The sequence below is a fragment of the Phyllobates terribilis genome, unplaced genomic scaffold, assembly GCF_046119375.1.
Source record: "Phyllobates terribilis strain yellow unplaced genomic scaffold, ASM4611937v1 Scaffold_1__5_contigs__length_1240528914, whole genome shotgun sequence".
NCBI classification, from domain to species: Eukaryota; Metazoa; Chordata; class Amphibia; order Anura; family Dendrobatidae; genus Phyllobates; species Phyllobates terribilis.
The window spans coordinates 231,965,439-231,987,045 of NW_027362761.1; the positions used below are offsets into that span (position 1 = coordinate 231,965,439).

Here is a 21,607-nt window from a genome sequence, read left to right on the forward strand (position 1 = left end):
CTCTGGATAAGCAGGTGGTCACAGCATGTGACGGCGGAGCCTCCAGGTAGGCTAACAGGCGGATGCAGATGAGTGCTCCCAGGTGAGCAGGCGAGAGTCTCTGGATAAGCAGGTGGTCACAGCTTGTGACGGCGGAGCCTCCAGGTAGGCTAACTGGCAGGTAGCAGATGAGCGCTCCCAGGTGAGCAGGCAAGAGTCTCTGGACTGGCAGATGGTCACAGCACGTGACGGCGGAGCCTCCAGGTAGGCTAACAGACAGGTAGCAGGTGAGCGCTCCCAGGTGAGCGGGCAAGCTGGTCCATAGACAGACTGACAGGTGTCGGAAGGCAGACCTTCGGACCTCAGGCTAGCAAGCAGGAAAGCGGATGACAGGCAGCAAACTGGCAGGCAATTGGCAGGTAACTGGCAACGGGACCTGAGGGCTGAAGCAGAGTAGTGAACAGTGCAACAACATTGCTCGGGCACCTCCATTTTAGAGGAGGTGCCTTATATATGGTGAAGTCCTCCGGCCATTGGCCGGGGACTCCTTAGGACGGCGCGCGCGGCCCCTTTAAGAGGGAGGGAGCGCGCGCCCTAAGCACTGTGGCCGGGAAGGAGCGCGCGCTGCCAGCAGAGCGGGAGGAGGACGCCGGGCTCGAAGCGGAGGGGTGAGGGGAACAGCGTCCCTGCCTAGCAGGGGGCAGGGACGCCAACGCTACACAGTGAGCATTCTCAGTGACTTGCATTCTGCTATTGTCTGCTGACACCCTATTGTACTTCATGAACATGGATGCCAAAGAGCTAAGAAAGAAGACCCTTATTTGGAGTTACTAGAAACCGAAGCGTCCTTGAAGATTATTGTTTGATTTGGCCAAACATTTCTTATTTTCACTGATAAAGGGGAATAGGATAAGGGGCAGCCAGATAAGTCTTGTTGTGTTTATTTCCCCAGGGAACATGGGACTGATCATGTTAAATTTCAGAATGCCATTTCCTTCCACTGACCCATCCCATTTAACAAATGTGTTACAGCTGCCTTCATACATATTGCACAATCATCAGAATCCTCCAACATTTATCTAATAAAAATGATCAACGCTGCCATGCACTGGGAAACTTAATTCATACTTTTACCCTATTGTACAATGGTGAAAGCTTGAATTAAATTAGGAGTTAACAATAAACTTATTTTGCATGCATTATTGTAAGAGTGATTCATGTATAACCCCTGTATTTTGATATGGTGGTGATACTACAGTGGATATAATAAGTCTTCACACCTCTGACATGGCAGCTTGTTATGTAAACTATTATAGCAAGAAGAACTTTTCCATCTTTTAATGTCAACCCGTAATCTGTACAAGTCCATTGAGAAACAAACTGAAATCATTTTGAGGATGGTGGGAAAGAGGGATAAAAATAACAAAACTAAAATGGTGTGATTGCTTAAGTGTAAACACCCTCTTAAAATTGAGTGGTGTTAAGAATTAGCCAATCAAATTTAAAGGTTTTTTTTACCACTCAGACAACCCCCTTCTCAATCACTGCTTGTACTGGCTCTCCTGGAGCTACTATGACATTGTCACGTGATCCCTGCTGCCAATCAGCAACCACTTCACAGTCTCCTCTTTCAGCTGTAACTGATATCCGGAGATCGTGAGAGCTGTGGCTGTTCTCACTTCCTCCAGATGTCTGAATTGTCCGAAGGAGGGAAGGGTGAGCGGCTGCTAATTGGCCGCAGGGATCGCGTGTCTTAATGTCACGCAAGAGGGCTAGCATCTGCTGAAACGGCATCGGAGGTGATGGCCGTTTTACTTGGCAGAAATGGTGATTGAGAAGGGGTTGACCAATTATTGGACAACCCCTTTAAACGCCTGATAAATAGTAGTCAGTATACAGCTGCTAGCATTAAAAACGATTCTACTTAATTCCATATGAACCTTGGCTGTTCTAGTAGAATTTTACTGACATTTTATCAGTTTCATTTTACTGCAAAGCCATGGTCCACAGACAGCTGATAACTTGCAACTATGAGATCCCTATGCTGGTTTATCAGTCAGGAGAAGGGTACTAAAAAATGAACTAGATATGCCATGTAACACTATTTAGACTGTCATTAAGAAATTACTTGAATTTAACATTACCTAGAACTGGTAGCCCCTCAAAAAGTAATGAAAAGACCAGAAGAAAAATGGGTGAGGGGCTGCCAAGAGGCCTACAGCAACATTAACCGGTTCAGGACCGCCCACTGTACATAAACGTCGGCGCTGCCCGGGCTCTGTGCAGCGCCGACGTTTAAAAACGGTGGGTGGTCCTGCAGCGCTCAGGACCCCCAGGGTCCTGCTAGCGCTGCGGTACCGGTTCAGAGCGATAGCTCTGACATGTGGCATCATGGGGACCTGAATGGATCAGGTCCCCATGATGTTAACCTGTTCCTATCTTCTAGATGCCGCGATCCATAGCGATCGCGGCATTTAAAAGATAGTAACAGCTGCTGGTCGGCGATCGGGACCCCCCACATACCTCAGGAGCGGCGGGGATCCCGGTGCTGTGACCTCTGACATCATTGAGACCTGATTGGCTCAGGTCTCGATGATGTCAGCGTCACACCAGCCAATCAGAGAGATCACCAGGGAAGTTTGTTTTAGCAACAAACTTTCCCGGGCGATCTGCCTGATAAATACACTGTTTCTCCTCCGATCTCAGTGAGAGAGCAGAGGAGAAACAATGTGACAAGAGCTGTGTCAGCCTTGCCACTGTGAAAGTAAAAAAAATAAAATAAAAAAGAAAGTAAGAGTTAGGGTTAGTGAGTCAGTCAGATCTGTCAGTCAGTCAGTCCTGTCAGATCTATCAGTCAGTCAGTCCTGTCAGATCTATCAGTCAGTCAGTCCTGTCAGATCTATCAGTCAGTCAGTCCTGTCAGATCTATCAGTCAGTCAGTCCTGTCAGATCTATCAGTCAGTCAGTCCTGTCAGATCTATCAGTCAGTCAGTCCTGTCAGATCTATCAGTCAGTCAGTCCTGTCAGATCTATCAGTCAGTCAGTCCTGTCAGATCTATCAGTCAGTCAGTCCTGTCAGATCTATCAGTCAGTCAGTCCTGTCAGATCTATCAGTCAGTCAGTCCTGTCAGATCAGTCAGTCAGTCAGTCAGTCCTGTCAGATCAGTCAGTCAGTCAGTCCTGTCAGATCAGTCAGTCCTGTCAGTCCTGTCAGATCTGTCAGATCAGTCAGTCCTGTCAGATCTGTCAGATCAGTCAGTCCTGTCAGATCAGTCAGTCCTGTCAGATCAGTCAGTCCTGTCAGATCAGTCAGTCCTGTCAGATCAGTCAGTCCTGTCAGATCAGTCAGTCCTGTCAGATCAGTCAGTCCTGTCAGATCTATCAGTCAGTCAGTCCTGTCAGATCAGTCAGTCAGTCAGTCAGTCAGTCCTGTCAGATCAGTCAGTCAGTCAGTCCTGTCAGATCAGTCAGTCCTGTCAGTCCTGTCAGATCTGTCAGATCAGTCAGTCCTGTCAGATCTGTCAGATCAGTCAGTCCTGTCAGATCAGTCAGTCCTGTCAGATCAGTCAGTCCTGTCAGATCAGTCAGTCCTGTCAGATCAGTCAGTCCTGTCAGATCAGTCAGTCCTGTCAGATCAGTCAGTCCTGTCAGATCAGTCAGTCCTGTCAGATCTGTCAGATCAGTCAGTCCTGTCAGATCTGTCAGATCAGTCAGATCAGTCAGTCCTGTCAGATCAGTCCCGTCCGTTCAGTCCGGTCCGTTCAGTCCAGTAAAAAAATCTAAAAATAAAATGGCCCGTCAGACTTATAGAGGAGGCGTATGCCCTGCTGTGTTCTGATAGTGATGACAGCGCAATCTCAGATGGAGATGTGGATTTTGAGGGCTTTAGTAGCGGCGACACTGAGAGCTCAGAAATGAGCAGTGATTCTGGTCCATCATCAAGCCCAAGGACCAGTACAGCAATAGGGGCAAATAGCGCTACTGGAGAAACGTCTCCAAATCAGGGAACACTGCCCAGTATAAGCGCTGTCCCTGCTACTAGTGAATTGGCGCACGCCAGTGTACAAGGGGCTTTGCCACATGATCTAGCATTTCCCAGATGGGAGGCTTCGGATTCGGCTGCTCCATTCAGCCCTGATTTCAACGCCACTCCTGGTATAAATGTGGAGGTGGAAGATTTTGGACCAATTCATTTTTTTAATTTGTTTTTTACAGACAGCTTGCTAGAGCATATTGTCGTGCAAACAAATTTATATGCATCCCAATTCATAAGCCAGAATCCCCGATCTTACTATGCTAGGGCAAATTTATGGACACCAACTAATGTCCCGGAAATAAAAAAAATTTTAGGACTTACATTTGCCATGGGGCTTGTTAAAAAACCGAGCATTCGATCCTACTGGTCCAACCACCCTGTTCAAGCCACCCCTATGTTTTCAGTCGTTCTGCCTAGGACCCGTTATGAAATGCTCATGCGGTTTTGGCATTTTAACGACAATAGTCAATGCCTGCCCAGAAATGCCCCAGAACATGACAGGTTATATAAAATTAGACCCATCATTGAAAATTTGTCAGAAAAATTCTTAAGCCTCTACACCCCAACACAAAATATTTCTATAGATGAGTCCCTTGTAAAATTCAAAGGAAGACTGCACCTCAAGCAATTTATCCCATCTAAAAGGGCAAGGTTTGGAATAAAGATCTATAAAATGTGCGAAAGTTCAACCGGATACACATCCGCTTTTCGCATATACGAGGGGAAAGATAGCCAACTAAACCCACCAGGATGCCCTACTTATCTGGGGACATCTGGAAAAGTTGTTTGGGAGCTGATAAGTCCATTTTTTCAAAAAGGCTACAATCTATATGTGGACAATTATTACACCAGCATACCCCTATTTAAAAGTCTGGTTGAACACAACATCGGGGCTTGTGGGACCATCCGTAAAAACCGTCAGGGGTTTCCACAACCATTGGTCAACCAAAAGTTCCAAAAGGGGCAGTCAGGGGCTGTACGCAACGGAGAGCTGCTTGCCCTGAAATATAGGGATAAGAGGGATATTTTTGTCCTCAGCTCGATCCACACAGATGCCACAAGGGCCACTGTAGAACTAGGATCCACCACTCCGAAGCAAAAACCTGTGTCAGTCATTGACTACAACAAACACATGGGGGGTGTGGACCTTGCAGACCAGGTTCTACAGCCATACCAGGTATCAAGAAAGTCCTATACCTGGTATAAAAAGTTGGTTATCTATTTGTTTCAGGTGGCCACATACAATTCTTTTGTGTTGTACAAAAAAGCAGGAAATTCAGATCCTTTTCTTGATTATCAAGAAAAGGTACCGTATATTCCGGCGTATAAGACGACTTTTGAAGACTGAAAAATCTTCTGTCTAGTCTGGGGTCGTCTTATACGCCGGTAATGCTTTTGAACTTTCAGAAATTGACATGCGGGGATACTCTGGGGGTGTTAATAAGCTGCCGTGGCCGTATCCCTGCCATGTCGGAGTTAATATAAGGTGGAGGGAGTTAAAATACGGCGGCGGTAGGTCCAGACAGTCAGCGCTTCTGTGCTGAAACTGACACATCGCTGCGTATTCCCAGCTCCGGACACAGCGCAGGGCTTCTGTGCCGACAGCTTTCACTTGTCACAGAAGCGCTGCGCTGTGTCCGGAGCTGGGAAGTTCGCATCGCTTCTGTGACCATATATGAAAAGCCGGCAATTCAGCAGCGGCATAAGCCGGCACCCGACAATTTAGAATAGAAAGAATAGAGCTTCACACATAGATTAGATAGATAGAAACATGTCAGTCACATATATATGAAGTACAGTGACAGTGTTGGTTACTGTACTTGTCATTTAGTGTAAAGGATTTATTAAAACAAATAATAGTGTTTTCATGCACCGTCTCTTTAAAAAAGCCGGCCGGCAATTCAGCAGCGGTACCCGACAATTTATAACAGACAGAATAGAGCTTCACACATAGATTAGATAGATAGAAACATGTCAGTCACATATATATGAAGTACAGGGACAGTGCTGGTTACTGTACTTGTCATCTAGTGTTAAAATAACGGATTTATTAAAAAAAAAATTGGCGTGGGGTTCCCCTTAATTTTAGTCTCTAGCGGAGGTTAAGCAGACGGCTGGGGCAGATGTTTGAAGCCTGGGAAGGGGGTAATACCCACGGAGCTTCCCAGGCTACTAATATCAGCCCCCAGCTGAATACCTAGCCTTTACTAGCTATTAAAATGGGGGATCCCAAAAAAATGACGTGGGGTCCCCCCTATTTTAATAGCTAGCAAAGGCTAGGCAGACAGCTGGAGGCTGATATTAATAGCCCAGGAAGGGAGCCATGAATATTGGCCCCCTCCCAGGCTAGAAACACCAGCCGTCAGCCGCCCCAGAAATGGCGCATTCATAGGATGCGCCAATTCTGGCACTTAGCCTCGCTCTTCCCACTGCCCTGTAGCAGTGGCAGTGGGGTAATAGGGCTGGGGTTGATGTCAGCTTATAATGCCAGCTGACATCAAGCCCAGGTTAGTAATGGAGAGGCGTCTATAAGACACCCCCATTACTAACCCCATAGTCAAAGTTAAAAAAAACACAACACCCAGAATAAAGTCCTTTAATTGAAATAAAGACACAAATCTTTATTGTTCTAAATTAAACCATACTTACCATCACGCCCATTCCAGCTGAAGCCAACGATCTCCTGTAATAAAAATAAAATAATAAAGCAACCTCATCCTTACCTTTCCATGGTTCCCAGGACGGGTCCAGCTCTGCTACATCGAGATGACAGGCTGGACCGCAGCAGAAAGCTGCCATCCAGCCTGTCATCCCGCAGACACTGAGAAGCGCAGGCATGCTTGCGCTCCTCAGTGTCTGACTGTGACGGCATCCAGATGAGCCGACAATGAACTCAGCTCACCTCCTGGACGTCCGTCACTGACAGCGTGGGAAACTTCTACTGCGCATGCGGGGAGCAGGAGAATTTTCCCACGCTGTCAGTGACGTGCATGAGGTGAGCCGAGTTCATTGGACATGATCTCGGCTCATCTGGATGCCGTCACAGTCAGACACTGAGGAGCACAAGCATGCCTGCGCTTCTCAGTGTCTGCCGCATGGCAAGCTGAACGGCAGCGTTCTGCTGCGGTGCAGCCTGTCATGTGAATGTAGCAGAGCTGGACCGGTCCTGGGAGCCATGGAAAGGTAAGGATGAGGTTGCTTTATTATTTTACTTTTATTGCAGGAGATCGTTGGCTTCAGCTGGAATGGGCGTGATGGTAAGTATGGTTTAATTTAGAACATTAAAAAATTGTGTCTTTATTTCAATTAAAGGACTTTATTCTGGGTGTTGTGTTTTTTTTAATTACTTTACTAGAAATTCATGGTGGTCATGTCTAATATTGGCGTGACCCCATGAATTTCGGGCTTAGGGCCAGCTGATAATGCCAAGCTGGCCCTAACCCCTTTATTACCCAGTGAGCCACCGCACCAGGGCCCTGGATGAGTTGGGTACAGCGCCAGAAGATGGCGCTTCTATGAACGCGCCATTTTCCGGGGTGGCTGCGGACTGCAATTTGCAGCGGGGGGGGCCCAGAAAGCTTGGGCCTCCCTGCGCTGCGGATTCCAGCCCCCAGCTGCCTAGTTGTACCTGGCTGGACACAAAAATAGGGCGAAGCCCCACGTATTTTTTTTTTTAAATTATTTCATGAAATAATTTAAAAAAAAAGGGCTTCCCTATATTGTTGTGTCCGGCCAGGTACAAATAGGCAGCTGGTGGTTGGGTGCAGCCCGTTCCTGCCTGCTGTACCTGGCTGGACACAAAAATATGGCGAAGCCCCACGTCAACATTTTTGGGAAAAATTAATTACAAAATTAATAATAATTTAGGGACTGCATCTTTATTAACCCCTCAATTGTCATTTAGTGTTAAAATAAAGGATTTTTTAAAAAGAAAATTGGCGTGGGATCCACCATCATTATAGTCTCTAGCGGAGGTTAAGCAGACGGCTGGGGCAGATGTTTGAAGTCTGGGAAGAGGGTAATACCCACGGAGCTTCCCAGGCTACTAATATCAGCCCCCAGCTGAATACCTAGCCTTTACTAGCTATTAGAATGGGGGACCCCCCCAAAAAATGACGTGGGGTCCCCCCTATTTTAATATGTTTATGAGTGACAGTTTTCCTGCTATATACCTGCATGTCATAAGAATTGAAATTAAAAAAAGGACAATGTTAAATTCAAATCTGTTTTTTTTTTAATTTTTACCGGTGTTTGGTATGCGTTGGAAAAGGGGTAGTCTTATACGGTGAATATATCCTAAACTCGATATTTTAACAGGAAAGTAGGGGGGTCGTCTTATACACCAGGTCGTCTTATACGCCGGAATATACGGTAATTGAAAATCTTGTCTTTCAAAGTGTTAGCCCCGCTCATCCATTAGAATCTGAGGATGTGAAAAGACTCACTGAGCGACATTTTATTGCACTTATTCCAGCAACGGAAACAAGAAGGAACCCCCAGAAAAGATGTTGTGTATGTACTAAGAGAGGAATGAGGCGTGATACCTGCTACTATTGCCCACAATGCCCATCATTGCCAGCCTTATGCGTCACTGACTGCTTTAAAATCTTCCACACAGAACCACGTTTTTAAACTGTAAAAATGTATCCCAATTTGTCATTCAAACATTTGGTTCATTTAGTGAATGACACATTCGAGTAGAGCTCACTTAATTTCCAGGGGGGTTCTCCAGAATCTAAACCTTCCATTGCGTGCTTGTTTCTGGAAATCATCCATTGAGTTAAAATGGTCACTAAACCCATAGATGAATTCCCAGAGGGGTATCATTTCCAAAAAGGGTTCACTTCAGGGGGGATTCTTTAGCTCTGGTACTCTGAAAAGTGCCAGAACAGCATAATCCCCCCTGAAGTGACCCCATTATGGAAATGACACCTCTGTGGGAATTCATCTATGGGTTTAGTGACCATTTACCTACTTATTTTCCCACCACTAGATTAATTTATACAGAGGAGTAGATTGTAAAATTCGGTCACTTGTTGTGGGTTTCCTCTGTTTAGGCACCTCAGGGGCTCTCCAAATGCAACATGGCGTCCGCTATCCATTCCAGTCAAATTTCCATTCCAAAAGTCAAATGGCGCTCCTTACCTTCCGAGCCATGCCGTGCGCCCAAACAGTGGCTTTGCACCACATATGGGGTATCAGCGTGCTCAGGAGAAATTGCACAACACATTTTGGGGTCCATTTTTTCTGGCTGCCCTTGTGAAAATTAAAAATTTGAGGCTAAAGTAGCAGTTTTGTGTTAAAAATGTGTTTTTTATTTTCACCCTTCAACATTATAAAATTGCGTGAAGCCCCTGGGGGTTCAAGGTGCTCACCACACATCTAGATAAGTTCCTTGAGGGGTCTAGTTTCCAAAATGGGGTGACTTGTTGGGGGTTTCCTCTGTTTAGGCACCTCAGGGGCTCTCCAAATGCAACATGGCGTCCGCTATCGATTCCAGTCAAATTTCCATTCCAAAAGTCAAATGGCGCTCCTTACCTTCCGAGCCATGCCGTGCGCCCAAACAGTGGCTTTGCACCACATATGGGGTATCAGCGTGCTCAGGAGAAATTGCACAACACATTTTGGGGTCCATTTTTTCTGGCTGCCCTTGTGAAAATTTAAAATTTGAGGCTAAAGTAGCAGTTTTGTGAAAAAAAGTTAAATGTTCATTGTTTTCTTCCACATTCCAAAAATTCCTGTGAAGCACCTGAAGGGTTAATAAACTTCTTGAATGTGGTTTTGAGCACCTTGAGGGGTGCAGTTTTTAGAATGGTGTCACTTTTGGGTATTTTCTGTCATAAAGGCTCCTCAAAGTCACTTCAAATAAGATGTGGTCCCTAAAAAAATGTTTTTGTAAATTTTGTTGTAAAAATGAGAAATCGCTGGTCAACTTTTAACCCTTATAGCTTCCTAACAGAAAAAAATTGTGGTTCCAAAATTGTGCTGATGTGAAGTAGACATGTGGGAAATGTTATTCATTAACTATTTTGTGTGATATATCTCTCTGATTAAAGGGCATGAAAATTCAAAGTTTGAAAATTGCAAAATTTTCAAAATTTTCGCCAAATTTCCGATTTTTTCACAAATAAACGCAAGTGATATCGAAGAAATTTTACCACTATCATGAAGTACAATATGTCACAAAAAAAGCAATCTCAGAATCAGGGGGATCCGTTGAAGCGTTCCAGAGTAATTACCTCATAAAGTGACAGTGGTCAAAATTGAAAAAATTGGCCCGGTCACGAAGGCAAAAACAGGCTCTGGCGCGAAGTGGTTAAAGGAGCTGAAGCAATTTCTGGTAAGTACTGCATGTGATAATAATCTCCCATTTTCCCCTTCTCCCATGACAGCACCACCTGAGAGAGGGTATCCACCCACCAAGGACAGGAACCTACTGAATAAAAAGGCGGTACCTCTCTTCTGCATCAGTTTTGGTTCCTGTCCTTGATGGGAGCCTCTCCAAGGTGGTAACTCGTACCTGTCGTGGGGTCTGGAGTGGATCCCGGGATCGATGCTGCCTGGAGGCCGTGAAGAGACAGCAGATGGCCTTCTGTTCCCAGCCCCATCTTGCTGTGCCTGGGTCTGCGTGCGGGGGGGGGCGCCTTCCGGGATACTCTCCCGCGTGCGCCGGGTCCTGCAGCCGGGTCTGCGCACGCACGATGGTCGTGGCTGGGCGCGCCGTCAGGCAGGCCTTCCGGGCTGCGCACGTGCGGTGTCGCGTCGCGCCCTGTGACGTAGTGCGCCGGAAGTCCGGGCTGCGCATGCGCAGGGTCGTGTCATGCCCTAGCGCGAGTGCGCCGGAAGCCCAGGTCTGCGCTTGCGCGGGGTACGATTTCTGGGTCATCCCCGTGCAAACGCGCCCGGAGCCGCTGGGCTGCGCAGGAGGGATCCTGCGGCATGGCGCGCCGGCAGAAAGAAAAAATATATATATATATATGTATTTTATTATAAAAAAAAGAAAAAATACAATAATTAGAGTTAATGGAAAAGAGAGAGCACACTGCTGCCGGAAGGGGAGGAGCCCAAAGGAGGTGGAGCCCCTTATGCTTTTAAGGAATGGGAAGCTGTCAAGATGGCAGTGTCTGCATCTCCGTCATCATGAGTGAGGAGCCGCAGTCACCTGGGCAGCAGCTGTCACCGACGCAGGAGGAACAGCAGCAGCCACAAGCGCCTAAACAGGTCAAGCAAAATATTAGACAACGGGAGTCTTCCCATCATCAGAGCCACAGCAGTGGGGGTTGTATGAGTGCCAACAGAACCGGTCAGAAGAAATCTCGTGAATCCACCTCCGCCAGATGGGAGCGTTCATGTGAACGGCAACCACCGCCTCCGGTACCCTAGTCTGAATGGCAGTGGGGTGAGTGATCTTCGTGAAAGTTCACCTTAGTAATGTGCTCTTCTCTGTTTTTTCTATTTTCCCTCCTTTCATTTCCTTCTGGTTGTTAGGAACCAAAAAAGAGTAGTTCCAAAAATAAGAATAAGGAGTGTGCATTATGTAAAGATAGCCTTCCCAGCTCCTACGCTAAGAACCTTTGCTCTGATTGTATACAGAAAACTATAGCGGAGGAGTCCCCTAGTTTTTCTATGGACTTGAAAACTTTAATCCAGACAGAGGTCAGGGATACCTTAAAGAACTTAACCTCTCGTAAGAGGAGGAAGCAGAAACGGGTTTCCTCGGACTCCGAGGAATCGGTAGAGTCCCGTTTCACGAGGGAATATCCTTCTCCCTCTGACCTCTCTTCATCGTCTTCATCAGAATCTTCGGATGATGGAGGGGGTAGGCCTTGTTTTTCGGTGGACAATACTGAGAAATTGGTCAAGTCTATCAGAGTGACTATGGGTATTGCTGATGCCAAAACTCCCAGAACAGTTCAGGACGTCATGTTCGGGGGCTTAGATCAGAAGAGGAGACGCACATTCCCAGTTAACGAGAGTATCAAGTCTCTTATAGATAGGGAATGGAAAAAAACAGAGGAAAGGCCAGCTGCCTTCTTCTTCTAAGCGGAGATACCCCTTTGAAGAGGAGGATGTGACTACGTGGGACAAAACCCCTAAAATTGATGTGGCCATCGCAAAGTCCTCAAAGAGATCCACACTACCCTTTGAGGATTTGGGGGCCCTAAAAGATCCGCTTGATAAAAAGGCGGAGTCTTTTTTAAAGCAGGTCTTGGAGTCCTCAGCAGGGGCTCTGAAACCGGCAGTGGCAGCCACCTGCACCGCCAGGTCTATGATGATCTGGCTTCAACAGTTAGAGGACTAGATCAAAGGGAATGTCTCTAGAGAGAAAATTCTGTCGGGTCTGCCTCTTTTGCAGGGGGCGGCTGCATTCCTTGCAGATGCATCGGCAGATTCAGTTAGGCTGGCTGCCAGGTCAGCAAATCTTTCTAATGCAGCCCGCAGGGCATTATGGCTCAAGAGCTGGGCAGGGGATGTGCAGTTAAAATCTAAACTCTGCTCAATCCTTTGTGAAGGGAACTTTCTTTTCGGGAAGGCCTTAGATGACATACTGGATAAGGCAGCGGACAAGAAACATGGGTTTCCTTCTGTGTCTCCTCCCCGATTATAAGAGCTCCTTTCGGAAGAGGAAATACAATCGGAGAAAGTTTCCTAGAGACCAAAGTGGCTGGAGAGACAGGAAGCCGAATAACAGAGGCTTCATGTTTGGGGATCCATCCTTCGAGAGTAAGAAAACCCCTAAGTGACGGACCTCCCCAGGTGGAAGGAAGGTTGTCCCACTTCCTTCCCGCCTGGGAAAAAATATCGTCCAGTGCTTGGATTTTAGGGATAATCAGGAGGGGGCTGAAATTGGAGTTCAAAAACATTCCCAGGAACACTGTCAGGATTTCAGCCCCCAGAGGCCTAAGGGAGCAGATGACCCTGCAACAGGAAGTACTCACTCTGGTTGTGAAGGGGGTTCTAGTGGAAACACCTGTACCCGAGCAGGGGAGAGGGTTTTACTCAACTCTCTTCCTAATAAAGAAACCGGATGGCTCCTTCAGAACCATTGTCAACTTGAAGAAGCTGAACGACTACTTGATTTACAGGCCATTCAAAATGGAATCAATAAAATCGGCCATAAAAATGTTGTTTCCAGAATGCTATATGAGCGTCCTCGATTTGAAGGACGCCTACTACCACGTCCCAATCTTTCCTGCACACCAACAGTTTCTGAGGGTAGCTGTACGGTTCGGCAAGCACATAAGGCATTTTCAGTTTGCAGCTCTTCCCTTTGGCATCTCCATGGCTCCAAGGGTTTTCACAAAGATTATCCTGGAGGTCACAGCGCATCTAAGGGAGAAGGATATCCTAGTCATCCCTTACCTGGACTATTTTTTAGTGGTGGGCAGATCAAAACAGCTCTGCGCACTGGCTCTGGCCGAAGTCATGGCCAGTCTAAATGGCCTAGGGTGGATGTTAAACTTAGAAAAATCGAGACTAGAACCAAAAAAGGTTCAGTCATTCCTGGGTCTCATTTTGGACTCTAAAAACCAGACCTGTTTTCTGCCAGAGGACAAGAAACTGAAGGTCAGCTCCCTCATATCACGCGTAATCAACAATCCATCCATGACATTGAGGAATGCAATGTCTCTATTGGGTACAATGACATCTTGTATCCCAGCAGTTTAGTGGGTCCAGTTCCATACCAGACGTCTTCAGCAGGAGATCCTGACAGCAGACAGACGGCTCAGAGGTCGCCTGGATGTAAGAATATCCCTTTCGAGTTTAGTAATCAACTCGCTGGAGTGGTGGATGAATCCGGAAAATCTATCTCTGGGGGTTCCTTGGTCTTTCCAGGTGTCGGATACGATTACGAGAGACGCAAGCGCAGAAGGCTGGGGAGCTCACCTGAGAGATCATTCAATACAAGGCCTCTGGTCGGACAGCGAGACGGGTCTCTCCTCCAACATGAGGGAGCTGTTGGCAGTCAGAAATGCACTAGTAGAGTTCAGTTCTCTTCTTCAGGGTCATCACATCCGGATAATGTCAGACAACCGAACGACAGTCGCCTACATCAATCGTCAGGGGGGTACCAGATCCCTCCCTCTGATGTTAGTAGCGGACCAGATCCTTCGCTTTGCGGAGTGTCATCTATTTACGCTCTCGGCGCTGCATATAAGAGGAGAGGAGAACGTAAAAGCCGATTTTCTAAGTCGACACCTCTTGAGAGAGGGAGAATGGGAATTGAATCCAGCGGTATTCCAGCAGATTGTCGGCAGATGGGGACAACCATCTGATAGATCTGTTTGCAAACAAACACAATCGGAAGACTGAAATCTTTTGCTCCCTGAATCCAAAGGAGATGCTGTTTGCAGTGGACGCGCTGCAAATTCCTTGGGACTTTACCCTGACCTATGCCTTTCCCCCTCTAATGCTGATCCCTACTATCCTGAGGAAGATCCGAGAAGAACAGGCGAGGGTTATATTGATCGCCCCGTTTTGGCCCAAGAGACCATGGTTCACTTGGATGATGAGAATGTCGCAGGCGGATCCATGGGTTCTTCCGGACACCCCAGATCTCCTCAGGCAGGGCGCAGTCTTCCATCCCCAAAGATCGGGCCTGCATTTGACGGCCTGGATTTTGAAAGGTCACTACTAACGCAGGAGGGGTTCTCTCCAGGTCTAGTTACTACTCTACTGGCGAGTAGGAATCCGGTGACTACTAGGATCTATGGCAGAACCTGGGCTAAGTTTCTGTCTACCTCGGGTCAGTCCGCCAAAGGGAGGGTTCCTATTGGGGCCATCCTGGAATTCCTTCAGGAAGGCCTAAGCATGGGGTTAGCCACCAGTACCCTTAAGGTACAAGTATCATCTCTGGGGGCACTATATAATTACAACTTGGCAGCGAATAGGTGGATCATCAGGTTCATTAAAGCTTGCAGTAGATCTAGACCTATTCCTACTCCAAGGATGCCTCATTGGGACCTTAATCTGGTTCTAGAAGCACTAACCAAGTCCCCCTTTGAGCCCTTATAGGAAGCTTCGGAGAAAATTCTCACCTTTAAAAACAGCCATGCTGGTAGCTCTAACTTCAGCTCGTAGGGTTAGTGATCTGCACGCGCTGTCAGTTAACCATCCGTTCACGCAAGTGTGTATGGATAGAGTAATCTTAGACCAGACCCGGCCTATCTTCCAAAAGTGGCCTCCAAATTCCATAGGACACAAGTAATTACTTTCCCTTCCTTCTATCCTGACCCTAGGGATTCGGAGGAACAAAAATTTCACACTCTAGATGTTAAGAGGGTATTAGTCCAGTATTTGGAGGTAACGAAGGACTGGAGAAAAAGTGACGCCTTATTCATTTCATGGGGCTAGGAAAGGGCTTAAGGTTACAAGGGGGACCATAGCTAGGTGGGTCAGGGACACCATTGGCTTAGCATACTCTTCTAGCAATCTGCCAGTTCCAGAGAGCCTGAAGGCCCACTCCACCAGAGCTGTAGCTGCTTCCTGGGCGGAGAAACCGGATGTGCTCATCAACATCATATGTAAGGCGGCAACTTGGTCATCCCCCGCTACATTTTACAAGCATTACCATCTTGACCTTTCCTCTTCTACTGATCTGTCCTTTGGGAGGAAGGTGTTGCAAGCGGTGATCCCTCCCTCAGGTGTCTGATCTCTCTAAATCTCTCAGGTGGTGCTGTCATGGGAGAAGGGGAAAAGATCCTAGTTACTTACCGGTAACAGGATTTTACAGAGCCCATGACAGCACCCTATTAATTCCCTCCCCTTTATCACTTATGGTGTGCACTTCTTAGGGTGTTTTATTAAGAAATGTTTAGGTGGCAGTTATGTACTAACCTATTTTTCGGAGGCCCTCTCATGCTCTGAAACAAAAACTGATGCAGAAGAGAGGTACAGCCTTTTTTATTCAGTAGGTTCCTGTCCTTGGTTGGCGGATACCCTCTCTCAGGTGGTGCTGTCATGGGCTCTGTAAAATCCCATTACTGGTAAGTAACTAGGATCTATTCTTCATATGTCAGCCTGGGGGGTAGGGTAGCAAGATGGAAACCTTTTCTTACAAAGAGAAGCCTCTAAACCAGACTGTTTTTATCAAAACATACATTAAGTCTGTCAAAAGCATGTGGGAAAATGGGTTATGGTTTGAAGAGACCAAGGCTGAACTTTTTGGCCATAATTCCAAACGATATGTTTGGCGCACAGTCAACACTGTGCATCACTAAAAGAAGAGCATAACCCCAGTGAAGCATGATGGAGGCAACATTATGCTTTGGGGCTGTTTTTCCGCAGCTGGAACTGGTGCTTTAATCAAGATGGAGGTAAGGCCTCTGCTGAAGATGAAGAGGAATTTCACCTTTCAGCATGACAACGACCCTAAGCATAATAAACCCTTAGCCAATAAACGAATGGCTTTGACAGAAGATCAAAGTTTTGGAGTGTCCCAGAGCTGAATCCAATTGGAAATCTGTGTTGACTTGAAGAGGAGTGTACACGGGAGATGCCCTTGTAATCTGACAGATTTGGAGCTCTACTGCAAGGAAGATTAGACAAAGATTTGGCAATTCTAGATGTTTCATGCTTATATGCTCTTATCCAGAAAAAAAAACAATGGTGTCATAAATTCAAAGGGTACTTTAACAAAGTATTAGCTTGAAGGTGTTCATATTTATATTCAACAACATTATTTTAGTTATCTTTCTTTTTTTTTACTTTAGTGTCACCCATAATCTTGACAGCTCAACTGAAAAATAATCTAATCTTTTTTGGGAGAAAAAAGTTTTGAAATGATACTAAATGGTATGATTTTTATTTTCATGACAAAAAACTGGAATTTTAAAATGTGTAGACATTTTTATACCCACTGCAGCTACCTGACCCCACCAACCTCTAAAAGAAACTGGAAAAACAGCTGGTTGTGGGGTGGGGGGTAGGCGGGTGAAGTGAATTAGTAGGATTTACATTCAGGCAATATGCCACTAATACCAGTGTTAAGACAAACCTCTTAGCTCACATACTGCACATATTCCATAAATGTGTCAAATGGAAATATCACTTTAGAGGGAACCTGTTGCCTCAAAAAATGCTGTTTACTTGCAGATAATGGTGGTGATCTGTAGGCAAATGGCCATAGCTGTAGAAAGACAAGGACCTTACATCCAAAACTTACACATTCTCTATTGCGGCTAAGCAAATATTTACAAAACTGAACATAAGGTTCTTGGTTTAACATTCTGACCAGACTCTATGATGCCCACTGCCACGTCACTACAAACCTCTCAGTGGGTCCCTAACCATAAACATGCGGAACCAACCACCGTCGCAGAGCAAGCGACCTAGTGCCCCACAGCAACTGTTTGGATCTGCAGTCCATGTCTTTACTGATTCATCAAGACCGGTGACTTTCTTGCCAGTTTTGATGAGAGGGCATGAAGGAGTCAGACATGCCTCCTAAAGAATCAGGACTGCCTGACAGGTGGCTTATTCCACTCCAGAGTTCTTACTCAAGTCCGTGACTGGAATAAGATTTCTGGGATAAACGTCACTGCTCTTCGTGAATTAGATAAGCTGTGCCTTCACAACTCCGGTTTCCACCTGTCTTGCATCAGCTCTGCCCATTTTGGAGAAGCTGGGAGAAACTGGCATGAAAACGCCAGAAGTCACTTATTTTTGTGCAACAAGTTGTGCGAAAAAATTTACATTTCAAAACAATTTACACCAGAATTCTGCCAAAACCGCTTTGATCAATTGGGGCCTTAGTTTTCTCCCAGTAGCCTCTGTCCCAGTAAGTGAGCTAGACATGATTTAAATATTATTTATCTGTGGGTAAATAGTATTTTGGAAGTGACCAGCTCCCTTTACTGTAGTTGTGAATGCACAAGGGTGAAAAATGAATGGGTTACAGGGTTTCCAGCTTTCTTAAAATAAAAAGTAAACTCATTTTGAGATTTGTGATGAAAGCAAGCTACGTGAATCCGCACTATTTTAAGAACATAGTGCCGTGTTTGATAGCTTAACTCCGCAAAATATATGTAAATTATAATTTAGAACTTCTCTTCAGTATTTCCTGCCAAAGGCTGATTTACACATAGCAAATATTTTTATGATTCATTTTATTTCAGTCTTCATAATCCCCAGTGTAAATGCACAAGAGTCCACAATAAAAACTATGGTTTATTGATGGTGACAATTGATCGTCTGTTCTAACATATATATGGTGGTTCTATATTCTCTTCTAATGTAAGGAATCTATAGGAACTAAGCAGTTAATATTATGTATGATTGGTATAGTTTCAACATTCATCTTTTGGTTCTATTGTGAATAAAATGGATAAATGTACGTTTTGATGTACTACTTTAAGACCTGGCGGATTCGTTATTGAAAATTAAGAAAACTACATTGTCTTGAAAAACCCTATTCACACGTAAAGGGAAAAGTGGCATATTTTTATTGATTTTCGTTGGGTTTTAGAAGTGAACGTAAACAATAAAACGGTTGTCCAGGACTTGGATACGGATGACCTAACTCTGTTATAGATCAGAAATATCAAATAGGTGAGGGTCCGACATCCAGCAACCCCTCCTCCCACCACCAATCATCTGTTTGCTGGGTGGTCAGAAGTGTACAGGACCTCTACACCACACCTGCATACACTGTAATAGCTTTTCTCGGATACTGGAGGTCAGATCCTATTAAAGAACAACCACTATAGTGTATTGAGCTGTGCTGTTCTAGCTTTGTTTTCTTGTTTGCAGTTTCTGTGGTGGTTCTGCCTGTCGGACTCCCACTAATCTGATATCTGAAAAGGATAGGTTAGCAATATTTTAGTCCTGGACAACCCCTTTAAATTGTTAGGCTGGCTTATGGTCATTTTTTTTTAATTTTGCAACAGTAATTTCTCCTGACCCATTGTGTTTATTTCATCGTGGAGAGGGAAATACACTGAGTTCAGAGTAATTCTCATGTATGTGCAAAAGACTGACAGCTTATCGGCAATGCTTCAAACAATACTTTCTTTCTCGTGCTGTGTCACAACTTGTTCCAAACCTTCTCACTTGCATGCTACTTGCCCTTTCCACACATGAGAATCTGGATCCCATAATCCTCAGAATTTTGGCATATTCTGCATGAGGGGGATTCAGCATTACTCCACTCCTGGTTGTAATTTACAGGAATTCTTGAAGGCTTTCCAATTAGTTAAAGATGTTTCATGTAGCAAGTATATTGTTAGCATGTGCATTGCACAAACTCCATTCATTAATATCATACCGTAATATCTTGACACGTGACAAATCAATATATCCTGAATGTGACCTTATACTTCTCAGAATATTAAGCCTTGCAATCTGCTATGATAGATCAGCAGTAGACTGGTTATCTCACGTACCAGAACCACACCTGGAAAAAATGGAGCAATCGCTCTGTTGTGAGAAACTTTGCAATGAGTTAAGGTTACCTTTGTGGGCATTTTATTTATTTTACTTCAATGCATCAACAAAGGTATCATTTTACTCAGTGTAACGGCGCCCACCTGACAGTGTATGATGTGGTTTACTGCGCACAATCCTGCTGACAGGTGCGCTTTAAATTTGAATGTGAAGGAAAGCAAAGAGGTTAAAAGCAAAACTGTGCAAAGTTTGTATTGAAACTCCATTGCAAACATGATTTTCTTATAGTACATGCATTTAAGTAAAAAAAAGGTCCCTAAAGGTGGTCAACCTCCTCACAGGGCATCAACTGTATACCACCAATTGGGGCAGTTTAATCCCTCTAATGCTGCTGTCACTAGTGGCAGCGGCATCTATCTGCTTATTTGAGGGAGAAGGGCTATTTCTTTGTCCCCATCTTCACATTGCGATCATCCGGTGACACCATTTATCACACCAGGTAGAGTTGTGGCTGCAGGGTCACCCAGCTACGGTGGCCTGTAAGGTCCTGCCAAGAGTAGCACCTGACGTGCCTTCTCTCAGTGTAATATCCTGCAATGGATAAGTATTGCAGAGTATTAGACCAGCAATCAGACCAGTGAAAGTCGAGGTCCCATTCTGGGGCTGTTTTATATAAAATTAAAAAATAAATGGCGCCCCTGAAAACATGATGTTCTGCAAAAAAAACAAAGCCCTTATTTGGCCCTGTAAGAAAGTTACAGCTATTAGAATGAAAATGCTAAAACATTGTGTTTTAAAAAATATATATAAACTGAATTGCTATTTTTGTTTATTCTGTTTTCCACACATTTAGAATAAAAGCGATTTTCAAAATTTAGGTCCTCCTGACAACCTACTTAACAATTTATTGGGCGTGCGTCTCATGAAACACAAGCTGGGCACTATGTGTTGGACACTAAATGGCATATTTGCAATTTTCACCCTGCAAAATCCACTGAAAACTATTGAGACCAATCTGGACTCAAAAATCCAAACAGTGTTTCTTCCCTTCCGATATCTGCCAAGTGTCTAAACAGTATTGTCTTTGTCACATTTCGGAGAATTTTTTTACATTTAGTGTGGGATCCATATTCTTATTAATCTTGTAAAAAGAAAGATTGAGTCTAAAGCATCATTTTAGTGGAATTTTTTTGCATCCCAATGTTAACGACTTTAAGAAGCACCTGTAGGTCCAAAAATCTAAATTCTGTGAGGGGGTGCAGTTTCCAAAATGGATTCCTTTGTGGGGAAAGTGTCTACTGTTTTGGCCCCTTGTGAAATGTTATATGGTGTCCAGAATCAATTAGACACAAAATTTGTCTTTTGGAGTGCAGTTTTGGTTGCAAATGGATTCTGACTTCCGGCGCACTCATTAGAAATTACTAGGCAAATTCTTCGGAGCATTCTTTCATTACAGATTGTGAGAATTAAATGTGAAGATAAAGCAACATTTTAGTTGAAAGAATGTAATTTGGATTTGTTTTTTCATTCTACTTTTCTTTAATTCTTGAAGCACCTGAAGGGTTAACAAACTTCCTAAATGTGGTTTTGAATATTTCAAGGGGGTGCAGTTTTTTAAAATGGTATTTCATGTGTATAACTTGACTCCGCAAAGTCTTTCAAACAAAAGCTCTGTAAGAAACAGATTTTGTAAATTTTGTTAAAAATTAAAATTGTTAAATGTTTAGCCCTTCTAACTTCCTAACCAATTACAAGAGCTTTTAAAAAATGTTTTATGTAAAGTAGACATAACTATGGTTAACTATTTTGTGTACCGGTTTATAAGGGCAGAAAAATTCAAAGTTTGTAAATTGCCAACTTCAGAAATATTTTATTTTTTTTGCTACAATAGTATTTATTTATGGATTTATAAATCACTAACCTGGAGTAAAATGTGTCATGGAAAAACATTCTCAGAATCTCTTTGATTGAAAGAAGTTTTCCAAAGTTATTACCATGCAAGAAGGGGTACAGGTCAGATTTGAAAAATGGGGCTCTGTGAGGATGGTGAAAACTGGCTTCAGTGGGAAGGGGTTAAAGTGGTGAACAACTTTCTCTTGGTAGTGCAGGAATTAGAGCAGTTTTCCTCACAAACTGACCACTATGGACTGGTCTGGTCACATCCTTCTCCACCAGCAGCCATTGTATGGACAGGAGATCTGGTCAGTG

At 44.7% G+C, this 21,607-nt stretch overlaps 1 protein-coding gene across 1 annotated transcript in view; it reads left to right on the top strand.

Annotated features, from left to right (window-relative positions):
* RABGGTA (Rab geranylgeranyltransferase subunit alpha) overlaps positions 1 to 21,607 on the top strand; it is an 89,109-nt gene that overhangs the window by 47,349 nt on the left and 20,153 nt on the right. The window lies entirely within an intron of this gene.